General features: G+C 35.3%; 1 pseudogene; it reads left to right on the plus strand.

The window, feature by feature from the left end:
* Window positions 1-20: 20 nt before the first annotated feature.
* Window positions 21-26957, plus strand: LOC123536277 (radial spoke head 14 homolog; annotated as a pseudogene).
* The last annotated feature ends 336 nt before the right edge of the window (window positions 26958-27293 follow it).

Here is a 27293-nt window from a genome sequence, read left to right on the forward strand (position 1 = left end):
GTAATATCGCTATGGAAATGTTGGGTAAACAGGAAGCGGTGTGCCTGTAGTTTTCAATCTGTACCAAACAAACTGTTATAAACTTAAAAACAATTGGTGTGAAATATGGCACTCACGGTGATTTCCGCGAAATACCCTCCACACATTGATCCAACAAAGACACCTCTTGCATATGGTGATAGGGCTTTACCAAGACTTGTATGTATTTTTCATGTTTTTGTTTTATTTTTATCTTATCAGAATAATAATCATGATAATCAGGTCCCAGAAAAGTCACAAATTAGCTATATAGCTAAATCTAGCTATATACAGCTAGAATTATCTATAACTTACATAACATTATGTCAAAATCAGATGCAATGTAACAGTCTCAGGAAAAATGTGCAGCCTCGACCAGGACTCGAACCTCGAACATTTGGCCTACCGTGCCAACGCTCTACCAATTGAGCTACCGAGGCCACCCGATACGAGAACCGCTAAACACCTTCCCTCTTATTGCGAGACATTGGCACTCCTGGCCAATGTCTGCTGCAGACTGTTAACCGAATTCAGATGCACACCTCAGCCAAACTGCTTCGCCCCGCATGGGCTCAAAGGGTGAGCATCCCGGACGAGCCCCCAAATGTAACAGTCTCAGGAAAAATGTGCAGCCTGGACCGGGATTCAGACCTTGGACCTTTGGCTTACCGTGCCAACGCTCTACCAATTGAGCTACCGAGGCCACCCGATATGAGAACCGCTACAGCAAAATGGTCATAATCACATCCCAAGGGTTTATAAGATGAAAGACAATAACAGAAAACAAGATCTTTGCAGTCACATTTTTAATAAATTCAGCAATATTTAACAAATAATCAAGACCTTCGAGTGGTTTATTGTCTAATTTACCATGGTACATCTTTCAGATGCTTCAGCACTCGGGTGGTATATTAGACGACAAATCACAAAAAGGCATTGATTGTTTTCGTTCTAACATGCTCATTGGCATATTTTAATAAATATTATGCTGGATTTCATTTACCCGAGGAGTAAAGTATCAGACGTCATGCAGCAATTTGATGTCATAATGCTCTCTTACCAGTCCGCATGTCAACCATTGTTTATCGCAGAATATACAGAGCTTGATTTCCTTCTTTGTTTAACTTGAAATGAAATCGAGCCATGTTAGAATTTACAATAAATCATTGAAGCATGCATTGCATAAGACAAATTTTATAATGACTTATCACAGAAATTCGCTTTTGTGTATTGAAACCTTTTGGGACTGTAAGCATGATAACTTTTGACTAGCCTTACTCATTTGGCTTATCTGGATGATTTATTTTATGATCTGATATTTTATAGTTGTCATCCCTCTAAGCCTTACCCTTATCTGAATTTTACTGTTAGGAAAATGAAGACATTAAAAAATCCAAAAAAGTCATAATGTACTGGTCAAACATACTTGCTTTATTAAATTAAACATTAATATTCATGTAGAAACTTGAAATGGGTTTAATTTATTCATAATTTTTAATAAGAGACTTAAATCTTAGGAAATATGATGTGACAGGTGCGAGGAGATATCTACCCTGACACCGGTTTCAATAAACAGCAGACTGCCGATGTCACTAGATTGCAAAAACAAAACACAAAATATACATTCAAATATTGTCAGCGGGGTAATTTTATGCTTTAATGTCAACATAAATTCATTGTCAGAGATGTGATCATTACAAATACATTGTACATGTACCAGAAAACGTTGCCAACGGATTTCATTGGGAATTTCCTAACAGAAATATGCGGAATAAGTTTGGATGTGATGGAGACAGCGACAGTCAAAAGTTATCATGCTGTTCCGAAACGTCCCATTATTTTGACAAACTTTTGGCTGTCCCGTCAAGTCCAAACTTATTCTACATATTTCTACTAGGAAATCCCCAATGAAATTTATTGGGAACATTTTCAGGTACATGTACAATGTATTTGTAATGATCACATTTATGCCCTTACAGAAGAAAATGGCCTGCCGCGTACTCTTGCTGTGTACATACAGCGTATTTGACGCGTACATGATGTGTACTGAAATCAAGGGCTTTAAATAGTATGCAGGATATACACCGCACATACACAGATAGTACGTTTGTAGTACACTTTTGACATGCAAATGAGCTCTGCCGTGTACTACTTGCTGCGTACATGCTGTGGACTACATAGTACACAGGATGTACGCTGGAGGAATCTAGTAGGCAGAGAAATAGTACGCAGCATGTACGTGGCACATACACTTTTCACATGCAAATGAGCCTGCGGTGTACTACCCCTGCGGCGTACATGCTGTGTACTCCTGCGGCGTACATGCTGTGTACTCCTGCAGCGTACATGCTGTGTACTCCTGCGGCGTACATGCTGTGTACTCTTGTCGCGAAACTGCTGTGTACAGGTTTTACTGTGCATGTGCAGCCTTTTCTAAATCAAACAAAATTCAGAATTTGACAAAAATTCCTGTTCCACTCAATAACTTATTCGAGGGCATTTGTCATCTACTGTGACATTTCTTGTTGTTTGTTTGTTTTTATAGAAACAATAGAATGTGTGATTATATGTACAAATGTTAACATTAGGCCACACCAAATTGATAAGTTGTTCATCAGATTTTTTTCTGAAAAAATTGAGGCGGCGAGCGAAAAAATAATTTAAATATTTTTTTTAGGTTTTTGAGAAAATCAGGAGAGAGCAAAGAGCGAAGAAATATATAGCGAACTCGTGAAAAAAGTAATAGCATTGTCCTACAGTACACTGTAATCAAATAATGCATGCTTTTGAAAATGCTGTTAGAAAATATGTAATAAACAACAATGCATAACCTTACACCATACAATAGTTTGGCAAATTTTCATTGTTCAGAATAATCTGAACTATTCTATGCTATTAAGATAAAAGTTACTCGGAAATCAAGTTCTTGCTTCCAAAAAAAAAAAATGTACAAATCCTTCCTACATGAAGTGTACTTCAGACTTTTACCTAAAAAAATTCAAAGTATAAACACCAAAAGAAAATGAACAAGTCCCTCCCGCGTATATGAAGTTTACTTCAGACTTTAACTTATAAAAAAAACTAAGTATAAATGCCAAAAGAAATTGTACAAGTCTTTCCCGTGTATATGAAGTGTACTGCACAAATTTCAAAGTATCTGCGGTGTACATGCAGTGTACTATCTTCTTGTACAAGTCCCTCCTGCGTACATGCAGTGTACTCCTAAAATTTTCAGAGTCTGTGCTGCGTACTTGAAGTGTACTAGTGACCTCCTGCGTACATGCTGTGTACTCTTCGAAATAGTACGCGGCATGTACGCGGCATGCGGTGTATGTAAAATGTACTCCTCTGGCGTATTACTGTGTTTGCGGCATATACACAGCAAGTACGCAGCATGTACGCCACAGAGGCTTGCTTCTGTAAGGGTGTTGACATTAAAGCATAAAATTGCCTCTCTGACATTTTTTGAATGTATATTTTGTGTTTTGTTTCTGTAATTTAGTGTGAACGGCGGTCTGCTGTGTATTGAAACCAGTGTCATGGTAGATATCTCCTCGTACCTGTTCACACCATATTTGCGAAGATTTAAGACTTTTATTAAAAATTGTGAGTTAAATTCATCCCATTTAAAGTTTCTACATGAATTTTAATGTTTAATTTATTAGAGTAAGTAAGTTTTGACAGTATTTTATGACTTTTTTCATTTTTAAAAATCTTTGTTTTCCCAACAGTAAAATGCAGTTACGGGTAAGGCTTTAATAGAAGGATAACAACTATAAAATATCAGATCATAAAATAAGTCATCCCGATAAGCCAAATGAGTAAGACTACCATTCTGTGTGATTGTCTTTTGTGTCATAAACCATTTGGATGGGAAATTTTAATCCCAGTCCAAGCACTTGAAATTTCCGAGATGCTCTTGAGTGTCTCCCACCTAACTAAGAGGCTTGTACTGATTCTCTCTGGAAAGACAGCTTCACATGTATTTGTGCTATACACCGGGCACGTTAAAGTACCAGACTGTCTATTCGCAAAGAACTAGGCTAAGTTAGCCAGACAAGCCTGTATCTAAAAAGGATTTCTCTCAAATCTGTTCTGGGGGCTTTATCTCACTCTGTCCCTCTGGTCAGATGGCTCTGTGTCTGTATTAGTAGAGGAAGAATTTCGCGCCATGTAGCTGCAGTTGCTATATGTAAAGCGCCTTTGAACGTGTTTATCATGAAAAGGGCGCTATATAAATCAGGTATAATAATAATAATTATATTAATAATAATAACAGTTACTGTTTTATATTTGATATTGAAATATATTGAACAATTATTATTGGTTTTATAGCTATTTCTATTGACGACCCCTGGGTATGCAGTCAGTGCAGCCATTTTCACTTCTTCGAACAATCATATTACTCAGTAGATGCATGTTTTAGTTGCTCATTGATTTGTTTTATAGTTTGTAACAAGTACCTTTTAGTATGATTTGTTTGCTTTTAAGTAGTTCTTTATTGACTTCTGAAATGCAGCTGTTAATCAGTCCATAACAAATCTGATTTGATGTGGTAGATGTCTTAAACCATTTTCTAAAAATGCATTTAATTGTGTTCTTTTTCAAGTCAGTGTTTTAACCTCTATAAAATGCTTTAACTAGTTTTTAGGCATAGGCCAAGATTAACAGATGTATTTCAGGTTTAACCAAATTTGTATGTATAAATTATAAATGTATAACTCATTGACTGTGATGTGCTAATGTTGTTAATCTGTTTTTAATAGGTACACTTTTATTATGTTATGAAATATACTTTTGTTACTTATGTCGGTCAATAGCTAAACATAGCTATTAAATGTTGTCTATAATTATATGTAACACCGATTTTAAATAAAATTTGTTTCTTGTATCTAACGGATAGCTTAGATTTTCGTATGATGACCTGTGAAAAATAACACGACAAGCAAACATTTATTATATATATTATATACCACATTTATATAGCAGTCATTTCATGCACATGTATACGTTCAAAAGTGCTTTACAGAATGAATTGCAACCAATACACACAATTAGTCAATTACACATTCAACAAAAACAAAAAATGCATGTCAGATACATATTTAAAAGTATTTAAGTGACCCTAGGATAAAATACTGTTTAAGCTGTGTAATGAAAAGATCAAAATGTATTAGTCAGTTAACGAAATGTTGTACAAAAAGGGGGTTTTTAGCAGGTTTTTGAAAGCAGCCAGCTAGTGAGCTGGGAAGGGAGTTCCAAAGCTTGAGAGCAGTGAACGAAAAGCTGGGATTGCCATACATCACGGTTTTAGTGTTTGGCTTAACCAGTGACAGCTTGTCTTGTGATCTTCAGTTTCTGACCGGTTTATACACTTCTATCATATCCCTTAATATAGGCAGGGGACTGATTGTGCAGAGCATTGAAGGTGTGGGTCAGAACCTTGTACTGTACCCTGTATTTCACTGGCAACCAACAGAGCTCCTGCAGAACCGGTGTTATATTATTGAGACAGGGTGTCTTAGTGATAACACGAGCTGTTGTGTTCTGGACATGTTGCAAGTTGTTAAATGTGCTGTTAACATTTGAAATGTATGTCAGTTTTCCTGTCTGCAAGTCAGTAAAAGAATGAGATGGAAATTTATACAATAATCTGTATCTAAGTGCAAAAAAATCAGCCTATCCTCTATACCCTAAAATCTGCTACACCCTAGAGCACCGTATGCAATACCCAGAATCAGCTAAGCATACCGGGTATTCCCTAAATTTCATCTTCTTACTTATTTACAATGTAACTATAAAGGATGTCAGTATTATTCACACCTTATCCTGCTGCATGCAAAGAGCGTTGATACTGTATGGTCGCTTCTACAGCCTGTTCTATGATTAACCTTACTTGGCACAAATGTTGGCGCATTGTAAACTTCTGGGGACTGCTAAAGTGCATTCTGCCCGACAGATGTTATCTGTCTTTTGGCGTAGTCACATAGTTGCCATCTTAAAACTTGAAACTTATTATTAAGGTTTAGGAGTATATCACCAAAACACAGAAATATTTTATAAACGAACAACATCGTTACCAATATTTTACATGACCATTACATGTTCTGCCGTACTGTCCCGTACTGAAAATATTCTGAAAAAGTTGTCCCCCTTTGAAAATGAATGCCATTTGTAAAGAAATAAAAATAAACAATCGCTGAAAACTGTGTTCCGCCTAGTTATGTGAAATTTCAACACTCGCATGCTATTACAAATGCATCAAAACAGTTCCTTGAAAATGGTGAGATTTTAAAAGCGCTTGACTGTCTGGAAGTGGGGCCTGTTTAAACAGTTCTTTTTTCGGAATTCAATGCTTATATCAGTATACTGACACTTGTTTTGTAGAGTAATATAAGTAATATACACGCTATCATTACAAAAACAACAAAACAAGTGTCAGTATACTAATATAAACATTGAATTCCGAAAAAAAGACTGCCTAAATGGGACCCACTTTCGGACAGTCAAACGCCTTCAAAAAGTCACCATTTTCAAAGAACTGTTACACATGTTAGTTTTGATTCATTTGCAATCGCATGCGAGTGTTGAAATTTCACATAATTAAGTGGAACACAGTTTTCAGCAATTGTTTATTTTTATTTCTTTACAAATGGCATTCATTTTCAAAGGGGGACAACTTTTTCAGAATATTTTCAGTACGGGACAGTATGGCAGAACATGTAATGGTTAAGTAAAATATTGGTAACGATGTTATTCGTTTATAAAATATTTCTGTGTTTTGGTGATATACTCCTAAACCTTAATCTTATTTTGATTGTTTCTTTTGAAAAGGGATAAATAAATGGTTCTTTTTGATATTTTCAGTACTTGTGACTTTATTGTCGTTGGCTTGGTCTAATACTAAGCATTGTATTTAAATAGATTTAAGACTTTCAAAAATGTATCTGAATTAAATGAATTTAAACATAAACATTATTTTTAACTGTTCAAGCATTACTGATTAATAATATCTTTCACTCAGTGACACCAAATTAATGATGCAAATTCAGGAATAAAAGATTATTTTGATATTGTGTGTAAAACAATACGTCACCTTAGTGCAAAAAGTGGATAAGTCCTTTAAGTCAATGCAGTTATCCATTTCTTGCGTTGCGGTGACGAATAACAGTTTCCTTTTATTTCATGTCTTTTCAATGGTTTAACAAATGAACAAAAAACTCTCATTTCACCCTCATAATTTTAAAGCAACTTCATGATATCAGTTCATCATCACGATGTCGCATGATGTTCACTGATATTGGCAGACTGCAATTTTCATTCAAAATTTATTTTAAAGAGAACATGACCATTTCATTTAATAGGAAATCAGTCTTGTAGGATTTTGTTAGGGGAAGATTTATCCAGTGTCATCCTGAAAATTATTTACAGCAAAATAGCAGTGTTGAGAGAAGAGGAGTATGGGTTGAAAAACTATAAACAGTGCTTAGGTAGAAATATATTCGCATGTTGAATGGTATATTGTATACTTTGTCCTATACAGTTGTACATTAACTAAAGACAGAAAAACCTATTGTATTGCCAACAGTATAAGAATATTTGTTTGTTTCGGGTTTAACACCATTTTTCAACAGTATTTCAGTTATGTAACCGCAGGCAGTTAATCTAACCAGTGTTCCTGGATTCTGTACCAGTACAAACCTGTTCTCCGCGAGTAGCTGCCAACTACCCACATGAATCAGAGGTGGGAGACAAATGATTTCAGACAAAATTTCTTTTATCAAATCGTCATGGAGAACATATATGCCTCGCCCGAGGATCAAACTCATGACCCGCAATCTGTAGATCTGCTCTCTGCCTATTGAGCTAAGCAGGCGGGCTATATTAGAATAGGGACTGCCTAGATCCAGTGGGAAACCCCAATCATGTGGGGTCAGTTTCCTTTTTTTTTTTTGCGGAAATGATCCTTTCATTTCTAGAGCAAGTGCTCTTTACCTGTTCACAATTTCAATCAATACTCAGTCTTCATTCTTACAGTGGCAACCATCCCTAGGCTCCTGCCTTTTTAATGTTTATTTAAAAGATTATTGTTGCAATTTAATTTGAAATGGAAGATTTGCACTGGTAGAATTATTATTTTCAAGTTCTTTCTGTGAATGAATGGCATGGCTGTATCAATACTATTTTCATAAGAGGATCCTTTCCAGTATTTTCAATGAGCATGGTATCAGTAACTCTTGTTTTGTCTTCCTCATGTTGATCAGTTTTTCCATTGCCTTTCTTAAATGCTCCTTTGTAATAAAGTTTTTTTCCTTTTTTTTTTTTTTTTTTTTTTTTTTTGATTAACTGGAAACCTGCATTATAGGATTTTAATGAGATAAAATAAAAAATGTCCATTTGATAAATTGTCTTGCTTTTCACTGCAAAGATACTGGAAATAAAAAGCATTAAACATTAACAAAATGGTGCTTAAAGTAAAGAAAAACCACAAGTCAATGGTATACAGTAAACCTCGCTTATAAGGAACAGCTTGGGACCTCTAAAAATTGTTCCTTATAACCGAGGTTCCTTATATCCGTATAGCAAACTAATTCCTTGTAACCGAGGTTTGTATAACGATTTGACTGACGTTTGAAAAGGGCTCTGGGTCGACCATGAATCTTAATGTGAGAAAGTTGTGAGTCTAGTACCGGTCCTTTCCTAGAGAGATGGTAAGGTAAACTGAATGCGTGTATATGACTGAAATAATGTTGAAACACGGCGTTTAAACCTAAACTAAGCCAAAATGTACGTCGGTAAGAATGACGTGATTTGTGTTTATTTTTGTCGGCTATTTCTATCTTCTTTTTAGAGAGCACTACACTATGATTATAAGATATGTTGCAGCCCTTACCTTGCTCGACAGCATGTTATGTGAATAGGCATCGTTACTAATATAAAATAAATGTTCAAATAATTAATACAAAAATGTTAAATTAGACTACCAATTAAAATTTAAAAGTAGGATGTTTATGACATACAGTGCATTACGACTAGACAACGGCGCCATACATACGGACTAAAGTGTAAATTATACCTATAGTTTTGCTAGTGTCCATTTTAGCACCTGCTATAATTTTTACAATTAAAAATTTGGTAAACTGGACTGTTTGCCATTGTTAATCACGCGTAATTAACACATTTATTTAGGATAGTATGACATGAGCCTGTCCGCGACTGATTTTCGTTCACTATCCCTTACAGAAGAAAAAGGCCTGCTGCGTACTCTTGCTGTGTACATACAGCGTATATGATGCGTACATGATGTGTACTGAAATCAATAGTACGCAGGATATACACCGCACATACACCGATAGTACGTTTGTAGTACACTTTTGACATGCAAATGAGCTCTGCCGCGTACTACTTGCTGCGTACATGCTGTGGACTACATAGTACACGGGATGTACGCTGGAGGAATTTAGTATGCGAGGAATAGTACGCAGCATGTACGCGGCACATACACTTTTCACATGCAAATGAGCCTGCGGTGTACTACCCCTGCGGCGTACATGCTGTGTACTCCTGCGGCGTACATGCTGTGTACTCCTGCGGCGTACATGCTGTGTACTCCTGGCCCGAGTCCTGCGGCGTACATGCTGTGTACTCCTGCTGCATACATGCTGTGTACTCTTGTGGCGAAACTGCTGTGATAATGTAAATTCCTTACCCCACCAACTTTCGTATGCAAATGCTGATCATTTGGACAGAAAAAAACAGAAAAAAGATAAGTGACATGCATCAATAAGTATTTACCCTTACCAATATAATGTAGATTGATGTTATCAAATAAATTAGTATGCTTTTCTCCATCCACTTTTCAATGAAATAAATCAATTTTTGTAGCATGTAATTTGGTAAACATTTGAAGAAAATGGCGTAACTGCATCAAGGGGAAACAACTTTAATGCAACTAAATATAAGTGTTATGATTTATTATAGACGATGTGTGCGTAGTATGTATTTATTTTGATTAAAATCCATCTGAGAACAATCTAAGACTGGAATTATATAAGCATTTATACACTTTTACGTCTGTAAAAAGTAGCGCACCAAAAAATTTTGGATTGATTTTTTCCAATGGGGCAAGCGCAATTAGCCAAAAACGTTCTGAAAATATACGAGCGGCAAATCCGATGAACAACTTTTTAATTTGGTGAGGCCTTAATGAGTTAACATAATGAGCATTAAAGCCTTTATAAAACATGATAGAGTGGTGTTTTGCTTAAGAGTATTCAAATAACAGTGAGAGCTATTAATTCTTCTCATTCAGGCGCTGTTGAGGCATTATCTTGGTAATTATTTCATGTATTACAAAATGTAATGCAACGAAGTTCAAATAAGGCTTTTCAATTATCCAAGTTAGAAAGCTCCAGGATTAATTCAAAATGAAAAAGAATATATTTTTACACTGCATGCAAGGTGCAGCTCAGAAATCAATAAGATGTAAGCTTCACAAATGAACATTGCAAATAGTTTGGCGAATTTTTATTGTTCAGAATACCGGTAATCTGAGCTATTCTATGCTATTAAGATAAAAGTTACTCGGAAATCAAGTTCTTGCTTCCAAAAAAAAAAAAATGTACAAATCTTTCCTGCATGAAGTCCCTCCCGCGTATATGAAGTTTACTTCAGACTTTAACTTATAAAAAAAAAACTAAGTATAAATGCCAAAAGAAATTGTACAAGTCTTTCCCGCGTATATGAAGTGTACTGCACAAATTTCAAAGTATCTGCTGTGTACATGCAGTGTACTATTTTCTCGTACAAGTCCCTCCTGCGTACATGCAGTGTACTCCTTAAATTTTCAGAGTCTGTGCGGCGTACTTGAAGTGTACTAGTGACCTCCTGCGTACATGCTGTGTACTTGTCGAAATAGTACACGGCATGTACGCGGCATGCGGTGTATGTAAAATGTACTCCTCTAGCGTACTACTGTGTTCGCGGCATATACACAGCAAATACACAGCATGTACGCCACAGAGGCTTGCTTCTGTAAGGGTATTGTTAACATGAAATACCTAATACATGTAGCTCTCAAACATAATCTCGAGTAACTATAAGTAAATGATGATATTATTTATTTTCTTTTTATCATATCCGTGAAATAACAAATTAAAGATCAGAGAAATGAAATAATATGTGTTTATTCATATGCATAAAAGCGCATGAAAGTGCCGACGTTACTCTGACGTCATCAGCGATTCTCTTGTTTATTTCCAGTTTTCAATAATTTTTATTCTTTATGTCTGTTCGCTATAACCGAGGGGTTTTCCATTGAATTTCGTACTTTGGGACTAGAAAAAGTGTTCCTTATAACCGAGTGTTCCTTATAACCGAGTTCCCTATAACCGAGGATTTTTACATTGAATAAAGAAGGAATTAGATCGGAGAATTGAAAACTGTTCCTTATAACCGAGTGTTCCTTATATCCGAGTTCCTTATAAGTGAGGTTTACTGTATATGTATAGATTTACTTTTGACATATAATCAATCATAGATAGAAAAATAACAAAAACCCTTGTTTATCATCAAAGTAACATGGTATAGAAGGTGAAAACATGTAGTGAAAGAGTGGGCTCTGATCTGCAAGGAACTACAGATTAAAATACAATTGATGTCAGGCTGCATAGGCTTCTGATCAAAATGTTATATATATATATACATGTTAGCTGTTAAGCTTTATAAGGCTTAAAATCAAATTAATTTCCAATTTGTAATGTTGCCTCCTTTCAGAATAGAGAACTGAATGATGAAAATCTGATGACACGTCAGAGGGCTGTTATGTCCCTTTGTGATCACTTACATGACCCAGAACATATTGCAGAAGCATTGAAAGTTGGTAAGAAGTTTCTTGAACAAGTTTATATTTTCTCTAGCTAAAAGAGTTATTTCACTTAATGTATACTTCCGTGCATAGTAGTTCATTACAGTTCTTACAGATCAAGTTTTATGATATATTTATTTTGGACTGGACCTCTAAGAAAAATGGACTGCAAAGTATAATCATATCCAAATATCATTAAATTTTTATATTTGCCTATTGTTTTATTTGACTATATTTTTTTCTGTATAAGAGTTATGTTTGTATGATAAACTGCAAACCTGTAAATCATAAGGGGCTATACAGGGTCCAGGCAGAAGGCTTTAAGATATATTATGTAGTCTCATTTTATTTGTTCAACTTCTGTTTTGTAACAGAACACAACTTTTTTTTTGTTATTACAAATCTTCACATATCAGAAACTGTTGTGTTTGTGTGATCTTTGATGATGCTTTCAGAGTTGCCTCTATATAAACATACAATATTTCTTAAAAGAAATGTCACAATATAGGAATCATAGGACTTCATTACTAAAAAGGGAAGAATATGTGTAGGCAGCTGGCTAGCTCAGTCGGTAGAGCACACGCAGGGGTCGCGCTGTCGGTCGCCAATGGCGCCAAATGCGCCGATTTACAAATTCTGGCGCTAATTTGGATCAGTTGGCGAAAGTTTCTGGCGACAACAAAGCAAAGATCGGGCCGAGACATTTTTTTAATGACACCAAGGATCATCCTACCTAGTCGCTGTGAAGTTAATTATCGCCTGCGGGCGTATCCGAATCGCCGAGTTGTAATCTGTTTGTAATCTATTAATGTTGTAAAACCGATGTCAATTATCGATAAATCCCTGGTTAACTCCGCCTACTTGCCTGTCAAACTTCAACCAATCGTAGCGTTATTTATCAATATTGCAAGCCGCCGCCATTTTCAAAATTTTCAATCGGCGTGAAAAGCCGATAATTTTATCGAGTGCAGACTAAAACCTTCTTCAGCATGATCTTAATGTATCAGTCTTACGTTATTTCTTTATTTTATTATAAAATTGCCTCCAAATTTATTTCAATCACGGCCAATTTCTATAAATGAATTGGCCGGGAACCAATTCCGCGGACGTCTAACAGCCGTATAAATACATGTAATTTGTAAAAATATCGAGAAATTTGGTTTTGTTTTTGTTTTCGAAAAATTAATAAATAAATCGAGTCAAACTATAAATCTGAACAAGTTGATGCAAGAATCGGTTATTTTTAAAGCAAAAGAATCGAAACATGCACGAAAACTTCCACGGCGTTCGATCGTACACCTGATCAATTTACGAGTTTCGGACGCGAAAATTTCGGATGAAAATTTAAAGGGGACTTTTTTTTATAGCGCAGTTTGTACTTTATTTAGAAATGATTAAAAAAATTTGTAAGACACTCGTTTTACTAAAATGTTCTTTAAACTTTGCTTTTTATTCTATTTGTTTTGTTACTTTTGTAGTTTTGAAATTGAACTGAAATAAATGAAGTTGAATTTTAGTATTTGTTTTCGTTCTTGTAGTTTATAATTCAGGTAAAATCTCTTGGCACTGGCACCAATGTTGGCTCCTGTGGCTCCTCTTTGGCTCCAACTTTTGCCAAATGGCGAAAGTGTTGGCGACAGCTTAGAAATATCCAGAGCCACCCCTGCGTACTGTAAGCAAGGGGTACAGTGTGCAGCTGGTTGGCTCGGTCGGTAGAGCACACGTCCTGTAAGCAAGGGGTACAGTGTGCAGCTGGTTGGCTCGGTCGGTAGAGCACACGTCCTGTAAGCAAGGGGTACAGTGTGCAGCTGGTTGGCTCGGTCGGTAGAGCACACGTCCTGTAAGCAAGGGGTACAGTGTGCAGCTGGTTGGCTCGGGTCGGTAGGCACACGCCCTGTAAGCAAGGGGTACAGTGTGCAGCTGGTAGCTCAGTCGGTAGAGCACACGTCCTGTAAGCAGGGGTTACAGTTGCAGGCTGGCTAGCTCGTCGGTAGAGCACAGTCCTGTAAGCAAGGGGTACAGTGTGCAGCTGGCTGCTCAGTCGGTAGAGACGTAAGCAAGGGGTACAGTGTGCAGTGGCAAGCTCGTCGGTAGAGGACGTAAGCAAGGGGTACAGTGTGCAGCTGGTTAGCTCAGTCGGTAGAGCACCCCTCCTGTAAGCAAGGGGTACAGTGTGCAGCTGGTAGCTCGTCGGTAGAGCACTGTCCTGTAAGCAAGGTACAGTGTGCAGTTTGTTAGCTCAGTCGGTAGAGCACACGTCCTGTAAGCAAGGGGTACAGTGTGCAGCTGACTAGCTCAGTGGGTAGAGCACACGTCCTGTAAGCAAGGGGTTACAGTGTGCAGCTGGCTAGCTCAGTCGGTAGAGCAACGTCCTGTAAGCAAGGGGTACAGTGTGCAGCGGGCTAGCTCAGTCGATAGAGACACGTCCTGTAAGCAAGGGGTACAGTGTGCAGCTGGCCCAGCCAGTGGGTAGAGCACACGTCATGTAAGCAAGGGGTACAGTGTGCAGCTGGTTAGCTCAGTCGGTAGGTACACGTCTTGTAAGCAAGGGGTGCAGTGTGGGACTGACTTAACACTTTTTCTCCCCCTGTCAGGCTGTCACACAAATAGCAATGTATCTAAAATAGTTTATATATTTAAATGTAAGAACAGCAAAATTTCTTTTACTTTAATTATATTTCTTTTGTGGACTTAACATCAAGAGTTGTTCTACAGTAACAAAATTTTAAAAGACTACAAAAATCATACTGCCCAGAACTCTCTGAATACTTATTTCTGGTTTTTATCTACTTTATTACTTGAAGGCACTTCCTACATTTCAGACAGAAAAAATTTTAAAAAAAAAAACGTAAAAATATGAGAGTACATGTCTCTTTAAGAGCTAAGTAGGATTAGGAAATTAAATTTGGTTTCTAAATATGTTTTATAGGTATAGCAGAGAGTTTGAAGAAATTGCTATCAGATGCTGATACAACAGTCAGACAAAAAATCTACAGAGTGCTTTTTTTGTTATAGGATGTAAGTACAAGTAGACAGTGTTCCCCTTACTTAGACACCCTATCTTTTTTAAACCCTTTAGCCTGCTAAATTCCTAAAATGGATGGTCCATCATTCAGTTTAGGCAGTCCCTTTTATATTTGAAGGGGTGTTCACTGAAAATTTACTGCTGAATGCGGAAGTGAGACATGTTAGCCTGCACGGATGTGCAGGCAAACTTGGTTGCAAATTGCCCGCAGACTAAAGGTTTTAAGAAAACATTTACTGCATTTCAGTCTGAAACACTTTCAAATTCAACTCTGGCCCTTTTAGTTTTTTTCTTGGGGTTTTTTATTAGTTAGGCGTTTTTGGAATTTGTACACCTTGTATATCATAAGATGGAAGAGTCAAGAGCCATAACTCTCTCCTTAATATTATAAGCTTTAGATCTATTTCAACATAAAAAAATTGGTATTTCTTGGTTTTTTTATTCATTTAGGCACACTTTTTTGGAATGCTATAAGAACTATAGGTAGATGTGTAAGACATGAGAGCCAAGAAACAATAACTCTTTTTCTTATTTTACTCCCTTTTGTAAAGCACTAGCAACCACAAGTTGTGCTCTTGTTACGGTAGGCAGCCCCCATTTTAATGCTGTATGTTAAAGTAACACTATTTAAGCAACTAATAATGATTTCTGCTCCTGCTAGATCAAAAAAAAAAATTCAGAAAAGTTTCAAGTGTTAATTGTATTTGAATAATAAAAAGTAGGTTTTTAACTGATAAAAACTTGTAGAAGTAAGTGTGAATTGGAGACACAATTCAAAAAGATGTTATGAATAAAGTTCTTCGACAGCATGCATCCCAGGCAAACTTGAACCAATGCTAATATTCATGGATGTAACTCACGCTTCAAGCTCTTATATGTCTAGAGAATAAGGTGTCGTAACTCAACCAGCAGGTTGTGGGTTCAGACTTAAGGGGCCAGGATCATTCATATTGCCACGGTTTTTTAAATAAGGTCCAGTGGCACAAAAGCTGAATTTGCTTTATTTGTTACTTTATTTGATTTTAAACTACACTTTCAAATAAATGTAACTGATCAATGCATTTCAGGTCTGCTATTGGACGAGATGCATTTCTTGAACAAAATATCTTCCACCAGTGTCTAAACTGTTTGATGATAAAGTTGACATTGAAAAGGAAAAAATGCTCATAAAGCAATAGAAATGATCTCAGAAACACCATTAGGTAAGTATATTTATTAAATAATAAATGCCTTTGTGTGGTTTATCATCCGATTTACCACAGGTCAGAGTTCAGGTGCCCGGGAAATTTTAAACCCATGGGGGAGAAAAGTCTGAGTGGTTATATATCCAAGCATCTGAATGTTGCATGGCAATGTATCAGACCATCAGCCTTGAATATTCATTTTAACATGCTCATAAAAATTGTACTGAACTATTTTCCCACCAAGATATAATGAAGATTCGTCATGTGACAGTTTGACATCAAAATTGACATCATAATTTTTTTCATCTGTTCCTCATCAAAGCCATCATTTCTCATAAAATATACAACCATTTGATCTCCTTTTCTTTTTAAAACTTACAAACAATTCAAACCATGTTATAATGAGATTTAAATATTCCCTGAACGTATTTTTTTATTTCTTCAATGTTTTTTTAATTTTCCATTATGTTCTATTTTAAATAATTGAATTCCTTGTAGAATACTAGTGGGTATTTTACTGAAACCAGGAAATTTTATGACAAAGAAGTTAAGAAATTTTGCAGTATAAGTTTGTAATTTAGAGTATTTTGTAAAATTAATGCACAGATCAGTTATATTTTAAGTCTAGTGATTTTTCTTAGTATTCTGTCTGAAACTTTGAAGTGAAGTTTGAAAATGTGTCCTTTAAATGATAAAAAAATATAACCTGTATTTAAAAGTCGTTTTGTACAAAAAAATTCAAATTTTCTTTATATTTGGACTTGATATAAATACAAGTTTTTAGGCATACACCTCCACATTGAGTTCATATTAAGACAAAAGTCTTTTCTACATGTCTGGTCATTTCGTGGTTTGAAATTGCAGTGGAATATACGTAACAGAGTGTTTACTGACAACATTTTACTTTATTTGTCTGTAATAGTTTTTGCCACACTGAAAATTTGGAATTTAGCAGAATTGAAAAAATTTAAAATTTATAAATGTCATTTTTTGATTTCTTCAGGTGCTGAGGTATTGTGACAGCAGATCTGATAGAACTTTAGTCATTGAAATTGAAAAGTGAAGTGGATGAAATTAAAGGGTATATTTTATCGCTTAAAAGAAAGATTTTTTCTGCAGTAACATACTATAAGCTTACGTTATTGGCCTGAGGGGTGAAGTCTAAGTACTGGACGAGTCAGTCCAGTCCCTTGTTGTTAGAAGTGTGGAAGCACCCCATTTGGCATGGTAAACATAAGTTGAGTTTATTGGGATTATCATCACAATGACACAATTGTAGATCATATGGCGACTTTCCAGCTTTTGATAGTGGAGGAAGATCCAAGGTGTCCCACAGGCATTATTTCAGGCATGGGTGAGCTCCTGGGTAGAAACACTGAACTTCTGTGAGCCAGCTGGATGGCTTCCACACATGCAAGAATTGGACACACCGAACAAGGTTTCAGAATGTCAAGTGATTCGAAGTCAGCAATCTTAACCACTTGGCCATGGAGGCCACTTAACATAAATTGGTAGAACTTTGTTCTACAATCATTGTCAAATAATTAAGTTTTAACTAATGAAGATTAATATCCTGTTGTCTCTGAGAAAAGAATTTTTATATAATTTGATAATTTTGTAGGATTCTGTCAAAGCCTCTGGAAAAGCAGATCTTTTTTCTGACAGATAAACAGCTTTAGTTTCTTGTTATTGGAAAAAATACTGGTGGCATAAGAGGAAAAATAACATTAGCATTTAATGAAACATGGGTGAAATAATGTTGTACAAACCAGACCAGTCTGTACACTGGAAATGCACTGCCTTTGCTCATTCCATTCCAGTCATTGTTTTGTGTTAACGATATTAACTTTATTTGTATTTTCAGACACTTATATTGGATACATTACATTTTTGTATGCGTGTGGACACAGAGAAGGCCCTGAAAGCTGATGCAATGCAAGTATTTACCTCACTTCTCTCACACAAAGATCCTGTCATCAGAGCAAGAGCTGCACGAGATATCATGGACCTCAGGTAAATAATTCATTTTGCAGTTTTTTGTTGAATCATGTAGGTCAGGATTCGAGTGCTAACTAATCATATTGTAAAATCATATCATTTGTTTCTTCAAGGTTTTGGCCACCAGGTTTGGTTTATGTGACATGACTGTTCTGTGATATGACATCTTCTTTGTTAGTATTGTATTTGTTATTTTTCAACAAGGATTCACTAGATTGGATTGGACATGCCACCAGCATACACTTTAAAAAGTAAGATGTACGGTAATATTTTAAACAAGTTCTGACTCCCTTGTACATGTGCTTCATAGTTATCACATCAAAGTTTTATGCAAGAAATGAGTATTGGACACAAGACAAACTCGTTAAAATCATCATGTATGTGTGTCATTGTTTCTATGTCAAAAAGATTGGTTTCTGTTGTACACATTTCTTTTTATTCCACATCTACCATTGAAGTCCTTTCCTCTAATTCTTAGTGCACCATTAGATGGCAAGAACAAAGCTGTAGAAGTGAATGCAGTGCCGGCACTGGTTGGACTACTGGAAGACCAGTCACCTGATGTTAAAGCTAATGCAGCAGGTGCTCTCATGATGTAAGTTATTGGTAAACACAGATCTCTCAAAGTGGCAAGGGGATGAGCAAAAACCTCTAGTTATCTAAGGTTTAAAGCAATAACATAGAAAATATAGGAAAAACAGCAAGGGATCACATGTATTGCTCCAGTCAGCCCTGGTGCACTTGAACAAGCTGTGTTTTACTGCATTATTGTGAAAAAAATCAAAGGGAATGTCTGCTTACACTCTTCTGGAACCTATTGTCTCGTTGATAATTTTGTTAAGGTTCTTTTTTTTGTGGAGTCGACTTTGTACAGAGGTTTGGGGCTTTTTGTAATGCTTTGATCTAAGTTTTTTCATTTTAAGCTTTTATGAGGTACATGCTTGCCTAACCCACTATCCTGCAGGAAAAGAAATAATTTTTTGTATATTGTAGAATCACAATTACAACAAAGGGAAAGTACACAGCATTAGAAGCGAAAGCAATACCACCACTTGTCTCCCTTGTTGATGATGCTACCAGTGAAGTTCGAGCAAATGCACTAAAGGTAATACTTTATAGAACTTTAATCTATTGTGTGTACTTCTTATTGTATATTTCTACACTGTTCTATGTCAATTATCTTTCTTTTAACTGAGAATTTACTAATACAGATAAATGCTTTTAGCCCAAAATTTAGCCTTTCAGTATGAATTAAGTGGGAGAACTATTTGTGCATTCTTTTTACATCATTTAACCATTAGTGTTACATGCACAGTGTTAAAAGTGAAGTACATTCTTAAATGATCCATCTAAGTTCGGCCATGTATGGTTTTATTACCTGGTAGTTGTTTCCTATTGTTCAGACCAGTGTCCATAATGATGACTGTAACATAATATAAAATAGCATTCTAACATAGCTGGAATTGATTGCCAGTCAAACAAAGAAGAAGGTCAAGATCTGTATATTCTGCAACAAACTATAGTTGACACGACGACCAGTAAGAGAGCATTATGACGTCAAATTGTCGCATGACGACCGGTTCACTACTACCCGCATAAATGAAGACCAGCATAATTTTTATCAAAATATTTCAATGAGCATGTAAGAATGAAAACAATCAAGGTCTTCTTGTGATTTATTGTTTAATAACACCCATCCTGGTTCAATTCCTGCACATCTGAACAGTGATAAATCAGGGGACAAACCACTGGAAGGCCTTAATTATTTGATAAATAAATATGAAATCTATTTTAGTCTAGTTCTCAAATCTAACATAATCTTAAAACTGCATCCAGCTTCTTTTTATAAACTTTCTACATCACTGACAACAAATTTTTATCACTTTATTAATAAAGTTTTGCCTATATCAGGTAAAGTTCATGCATGAAATAACCGTAGCATAACATCCTTCTCTACTTACTTACTTAATATAAAGTTTTATTATTATTCAACTTTTATAACCTAGACACAGCTACAAACGAAATGTCAAATTTCAATTTTATATCGAAGTTTTATTGCCCATGAATAAAGCTAAAGATATAGATAGTCATTTGGTGTGTCATAAAGTATACATTTATGAGTACGTTCATGTCAAGAGTGTAGTTTGGCTGCAAAACATATATGTCATAGATTTTCCTATTTATTTTGAATATGAACATTAATTTTATTGATAGGAATTCTTAGAAGCTGTCTGTAATATGCAACTGAGTTGGTATCTATGCAAACAAACATTGCTAGAATGTGTAGTATTTTAAAGCAGTTGCAAGACATTTATCCACATCAGTTGTCTGTGAACTTCTTTTCACTCAAATGACATTGAGTATTTAATTTACTTTGAACACCTTCATTTTGTGAGTGGGATAAAAACTACAAGGAATATCAAAATAGTACCCAGAAAAGTGCTCTATAATCTTTATTCTAGTTCCATTTTCCTGACATTCTTAACCTTTAGCCTGCTGGCGGCAATTGTATCTGCCTTTGCGACCAGTGCAGACCAAGATCAGCCTGCACATCCGTGCAGTCTGATCATGGTCTGCACTGTTGCATTTCAGTCAGTAAATTTTTTCAGTGAACCACCCCCTTTGAATAATAATGGTATTGCCCATTGAATGATGGACCAGTCCATTTTAGAAATTTAGCAGGCTAAGGGTTAAATATAATAAGGACATAAATTTCAAATTTTAGAACATGGTTGTTAATTTGTTAATAATTTATTGTTTCTAAAGCAACACCACTACCAGTAAAGTGGCCAAGTGTCATAATGTTGCTGTCCCATCAAACAAAATTAATTAAAACCATTCACAATTACCAGTGATTCAGTGTTTCGTGTAATCAAATCAATTTTTCTACACATTCCTGTTGAAAACTAAGAACTGTCTGTGTAATATTTCTGTAGTTTTGATGAAATGTGCCATTGAGCTGTGATGTAATGAGCCGTATCAAGGAACCTTTTTGATTTTCAAAATGTGACTGAAAGTTGTTGTCTTAAGACCTGCATCAGCGATACTTTTCCTGCCACATTTTAACCTGCCATTCGACTAACTGAATGTTGTTTTCTTTATGGTCCTTACAGAAGAAAAAGCCTGTGCGTATCTTGTGTTGTAATACGCGTATATGGGGGTTCATGATGTGTACTGACATCAAGGGCCTTTAAATAGTACGCAGGTATACACCGCACTCACCGATGTCGTTTGTGTACACTTTTGACATGCAAGTGAGCTCTGCCGCGTTTACTTGCTGCGACATGCTGTGGGCTAAAAGTACACGGATGTAGTGGGGAATTTAGTATGCGGGGAAATAGACGCAATGTAGCGGCCCTAACTTTTCACATGCAAAGAGCCTCGGGTACTACCCCTGGGGTAATGCGTGTACCCTCGGCGACATTCGTGTACTCCTGGCCCGAGTCCTGCCCCCGACAGCTGTGTATCCCGCTGCATACATGTGTGTACTCTTGTGGCGAAACTGCGTGAAATGTTTAAAATTTCCCTTTCCCACCAAAATTTCTTATGCAAATGGCTGTCATTTTGGGCAGAAAAAAAAAAAAAAAAAAAGATAAGGACATGCATCAATAGTATTTACCCCTTTCCAAAATAATGAAATTGTTTTTATCAAAAAAAAATTGTTGATTTTCTTCTCCATTTTCAATGAAATAAATCAATTTTTGTGCAGTAATTTGGTAAAATCTGGAAGAAAATGGCGTAATGAAAGGGGGGGAAAGACTTTAATGCAATAAATATAATTTTATAAATTTCAAAGTTTGCGGTGTACATGCAGTGTATATTTTTTTTGTACAAGTCCCCCTGGAATGCAGGTATCCTTAAATTTTGAGTCTGTGCTGCGTATTTAAGTGTTAGGACCCCCTCTACATGCTGTTACCCTCGAAAAAATGCGCTGTCGTGGGGTGCGGTGTATGAAAAGTACTCCTTGGGGTATACTGTGTTTGCGGCTATCACAGAAAAAAAAGGGATGTACGCCACAGAGGCTTGCTTCTGTAAAAAGGGGGTTTTTTTCCTTTAGCCTTTCTGTAGCGTTATATTTTTCCCTTTATTTTCAATTGAAACACAAAATGATATGTTATCTCCCTTCAGTGTGTTCAGAAATTATTTTTGGGTGTTTACCCCCTTTTTTTTTTTGTAAATTCTTATTCCACTTGGAAAATAAAAATACGCATGTACTGAAAATGACTGTTGGGACTAGCATTTACTTTTTATTTGTGCGACATATCAATAACAGTCCTTTTCTAAATATATAATGTTCACAATTTCAATTTATTTTTTAAAACCACTTTAGAAAGTTTTTGCAGGAAACCCGGATTGAAGTTTGATGGCTCAAAAGTATTTGTGGCTTGTTTCTGTTGGTACTTGATGAATACTTAGTGGTTGTAAAAATTTTGGTGCACTTTATAGTGACATTTAAGTTAATTTGTTTTTTTTAGAAGTTTCCCATTTTTGTTTGTTGTTTTAAGAAGGATTATTTTCATTCAATAATTTTTATTTTCAGGCTTTGACATGCTTGTCAGAGGCTCCAGAAGGCAGAAGAACATTGCTGGAGCATGTTGACAAGGTAAGATATAGGTTAGATAATCTGTTAAAAGTGTTACCTGGGAGCCTGTTTACAAGGTAAGACATGGTTAGTAAATTTTTAAGTGTGTTACCCTTTTGGAGCATGTTGAAAGGTAAAAATGGTTTGTAATCTGTATAAGTGGTTACCCTTCGTAGCAGTTGCAAGGTAAGTTTTTGGTTAGATAAACTGTATAAGTGTGTTACCTTCTGGAGCATGTTGACAAGGTAAGACATAGGTTAGATAATCTGTATAAGTGTGTTACCTGCTGGAGCATGTTGACAAGGTAAGACATAGGTTAGATAATCTGTATAAGTGTGTTACCTGCTGGAGCCTGTTGACAAGGTAAGACATAGGTTAGATAATCTGTATAAGTGTGTTACCTTCTGGAGCCTGTTGACAAGGTAAGACATAGGTTAGATAATCTGTATAAGTGTGTTACCTGCTGGAGCCTGTTGACAAGGTAAGACATAGGTTAGATAATCTGTATAAGTGTGTTACCTGCTGGAGCCTGTTGACAAGGTAAGACATAGGTTAGATAATCTGTATAAGTGTGTTACCTGCTGGAGCCTGTTGACAAGGTAAGACATAGGTTAGATAATCTGTATAAGTGTGTTACCTGCTGGAGCCTGTTGACAAGGTAAGACATAGGTTAGATAATCTGTATAAGTGTGTTACCTGCTGGAGCATGTTGACAAGGTAAGACATAGGTTAGATAATCTGTATAAGTGTGTTACCTGCTGGAGCCTGTTGACAAGGTAAGACATAGGTTAGATAATCTGTATAAGTGTGTTACCTTCTGGAGCATGTTGACAAGGTAAGACATAGGTTAGATAATCTGTATAAGTGTGTTACCTTCTGGAGCATGTTGACAAGGTAAGATATAGGTTAGATAATCTGTATAAGTGTGTTACCTTCTGGAGCATGTTGACAAGGTAAGACATAGGTTAGATAATCTGTGTAAGTGTGTTACCTTCTGGAGCATGTTGACAAGGTAAGACATAGGTTAGATAATCTGTATAAGTGTGTTACCTGCTGTATAAGTGTGTTACCTGCATGTTGACAAGGTTAGAAATTGTACTAGAACACTGACAAGGTAAGACATAGGTTAGATAATATACACAAGTGTGATACCCACTAGAAAAGACATAAGTTAGAAAATATACAAAAGAGTGTTACCTGCTGGAAAGATATACTACTAGAACAGATTGACAAGGTAAGGCATTATACAATAGCATGTTACCCACAGGAACATTGACAAAGTAAGGCTTAGGTAAAATAGTAAATGTACACAGTGTGTTACCCACTAGAATGGGTTGACAAGAAAGGACTTTTAGATAATATATTCAAATGTGTTACCCACTGGTAACATATTGTGTGGACATCTCAGAAGAGAGAATGGGCCTTGTAGCATACAGAGGTGATACTCATAGCATGCATAGTTAAAACTGACAGTGCAACTGTGGCCGTGCTAGGTTGTTGTAGGAAAGTGCCACAATCATGTGTTCACAGTGTTACGCTTCACTTGTAGACTTACAAAGTCTTTTACATTTAATGACTCTAACGACTGATGCCAGTCTACCTCACTTGCTGTACTGTATGTTTTTTTTCCCATAGGTCATGAAACTTTTCAGTCAATGGAAACATTTTTGAGTTTCTGTCATCCTTATTGACATGTTCTCAACATGTAAGACAGACCTTTAAACTGGATTGTAAAAATGTCTTAAGTGAAGATAAGATTTATTTGTAGTCAGCATGACATACACAAATGCTTTCAGTCACAAGGAAATGTCATAGATTTTCATTTATCAGTTTGAATTAATTAAAATATATGAGTTATACTGAAACTGTCAATACAAAATATTATTGTAAATGTCAACATCATTAGTTTTCAATTAACTTTCACAGTTTCTTTAATTTCCATAGCCAGTTAATTTATGGGATCAGTCAATATTTTGTCACCAACAAGGAATTAGCTCACCTGTTTAATTATCCAAAACTAGGTTTCCCTGATTGTTTAAAGATGTTAGGAGGCAAAATTGAATGAGAAATTTCTGAAATCATTATTAAATAGAAAATAGATTTAAGGTAGTTCTGCACGTTTGATAAACCGGAAGTGATGGCGTAACGCCATTTTTCAGGAAAACGTAGAATAAAGACTGGATTCGGCGTACGGAACAGAAAATCATTTTATGAATTAATTGCAACATGTGAGTAAATTTATTACAATGGCACTGTTGCTATATTGTAAAGTCAAAATATGATATTAAAACATATCACTCGTTAAATAATTCAAAATAACGTCTTAAAATTAGCGTGAAATGTCCGGTTTACTTTAATCATGGTCAAATATCTCAAAAATTAGAACACGGACCTATATATTTTATTTCATCAAATTATAGGCCATGTCTTTATTTACAACTGTGAGAAGTTTCATCAAAATCTACAGTGTAGAAAAATTTTTATTCGCGAAAATGTTATGAAAGTTATGATTTTCCGATAGACTCCCATTATGAAATATTGCGTGAGGACCCTATTTTTCAAATCAGTCTAGCAAAAAATCAAGCACACGACCCTATCTTTTTTATTTCCTTAATTTTCTAGGTATATTCTGAAGTTTTGAAAACTCAGTGTTTAATCAAATTCTACATTGTAGAAATAATTTTGATCCAAACGTGCAGAACTACCTTAAGAGTATTAGGGCTGCTTCTGGTCATTGTACATATCTAATATGATACCAGTTTTCACAATTTGTAAAATACTGCACCATTTATAACTTATTTCCCTTTTAGAAGAAATATGTTAGGTTAGATGAGGCAAGATTGTCAGGACAATGACCTGTTATATTTAAATAAAAGAATTTCTTAAACCTGGATTTTTTTCTTATTAGTTAATATATCTAAAGTCTGATTAGATTCAACTTTTCTCCATTTTAAATGGAAAAAAGTTGAATCTTACTTTAAACTATAAAAAGTCTCTTTGTACTTTTAATAACAAACATTTTTATGAAAACATTTACAAATTTCAGAGGGAACAGAATTTATGTTTTCTGAAATAAAGATTTTCACAATAAATTATCAAAAAAAAAACAAAAAAACTCCTAAGACAAAAGAAAACTAGCATATGCATGAAAGAATATTAAACCTTTGACCATACGTCAAATTCAGCTTTGTTTATGTCTGCAAGATGGTGCAGGTAAACTTTAATAGCTTTTTATGTTTTACATGTAAACACAAAAAAACATTGATATGAATGAATTTAAATAGGTGTACCATAGTTATTCATAACTATAGGTATTATTTATATAAGTATACATGTATTATTTTATCTGTCATAGTAAATAAACATGCATTACTATTTTCAGATCAAGAACCGCTGCAAAGATGAGATTCCAGCTGTTGCACGTGCTGCAGAGATCGCGGTGAGAGTCATCGAATGGAAACCATAAACCGCCGGCATATCTCACAACATTTTTCTTCATTCATTTGTACACACCTCATAATCATGGACATAAAATTGAACTTTTTATGATATTCAGACTGTGGAGAAAGTTTTTTATCCAGTTATAACATAATTCCTCATGAGTATGTTAAATGAAAGTTGCAAAATTTTAATTTTCGTTCACTTGTGAAAAGCCCTATATCAATTACTTCAGTTTATAAAACCAGATGACACTTTTCAAGGAATGAACAAGATTTTTTTACCAGCTGTTAAAATGTGTGAGAAGTTTAAACTGAGCTTTTTGCCTGATAAAAGTTTTGTTAACAGTGGTAAATTGTAACACATTAATTGTTGTTGTTCAAAATGTCTCTGTCCATTTTTATATGTACGGTAAAACATTATTGCGATACATTAAATGCTGAAAGATTGTTTCATCCTTAAAAACAGAAACACTTTACATTTTCAAGACTGTTTAGGTTTATATTCAAATTTTAAGTCTATAAAATCTACAGGAGAATTATTTTTGAAATTGTTTGTGTTTTATGTTTGAGTACAAGAGAAACTTTGTATGTTGTTATAATGAAGATTCATTCTGACAGCCTTTTAAAAGTACTGCCTCTTGTTTAATTGATTTTACATGTCTTGTGTATTTTAACTTTTGTTTAAGAATATCTGTTAAGTTTAGGGGTTTTTTTATTTTCATTTTTTTTCTATGAATGCTTGAGTTTATTTACAGAAATAGTTCGGTCAAATTTTTCAAGTCTGTGATATCTAAAGAATATTGTTAATGACATTATATGAAATAAAGATAATTATAACACTCAACAGTATCTGTATATTTTTAATTATTTGATATACACAAATTAAAGGGGCATGCCACAGGTGTATGGCACATTGCAATGTTAAGCATTTTTAAAATGGGTTTATATAGCAACATTAATAACGTAAAATAAAATAAAAATATTATGTTAAACAGACATGCCCCAGGTGTATGGCACATCACAATGTTAAGCATTTTTAAAATGGGTATATATAGCAACATGAATTACATAACAAAATAAAATATCAATATTTATAATATACCGGTATACTGTAAAACAGCAATAGCTCAAAGATGCAAGGGGATATTTAGCAAGTATCCAGATTTTTGACAGAAAATAC

The sequence above is a fragment of the Mercenaria mercenaria genome, chromosome 17 (genome assembly GCF_021730395.1).
Source record: "Mercenaria mercenaria strain notata chromosome 17, MADL_Memer_1, whole genome shotgun sequence".
Lineage (NCBI taxonomy): Eukaryota > Metazoa > Mollusca > Bivalvia > Venerida > Veneridae > Mercenaria > Mercenaria mercenaria.